Here is a 449-nt window from a genome sequence, read left to right as displayed (position 1 = left end):
TGGCAAGAAAAACCGATCGAGATTATCACGTATTAATCCTTCGACATAAGACATTTCTTCAGAATTTACGAGTAAGTGATTTAATCTTAACAAGGATTTTATATGTTGAAATTTTTCATTGTCAGAGAATGAATCAATAGGATAAACGTTAGCAGTATTATTGAATTTAGTATCAAGTTCGTCTTTTATTGTATCAGATTGTATTTCAGAAGTTTTATCATCATACTCTTGAAGCGGCATAGAAGATATGTTTATAAGTTGAGTCTGCTCGGTAGTATTATAAGCATAAAGATAACAACGGCCGGCAGAATTTGATACTATGGCTTCACCGAAATACACACCCTTTGTCGGTTCATGCATAGGAATGTATCCTTTATCTATCTCGGGATTAGTGATAATGAAAGATATGGGAGTGACGGTTCTAGGAGGAATAATCTTTTGTTCCTTTG

The sequence above is a fragment of the Trachymyrmex septentrionalis genome, unplaced genomic scaffold (genome assembly GCF_001594115.1).
Source record: "Trachymyrmex septentrionalis isolate Tsep2-gDNA-1 unplaced genomic scaffold, Tsep1.0 scaffold537, whole genome shotgun sequence".
NCBI classification, from domain to species: domain Eukaryota; kingdom Metazoa; phylum Arthropoda; class Insecta; order Hymenoptera; family Formicidae; genus Trachymyrmex; species Trachymyrmex septentrionalis.
This window is presented reverse-complemented; position numbering follows the sequence as displayed.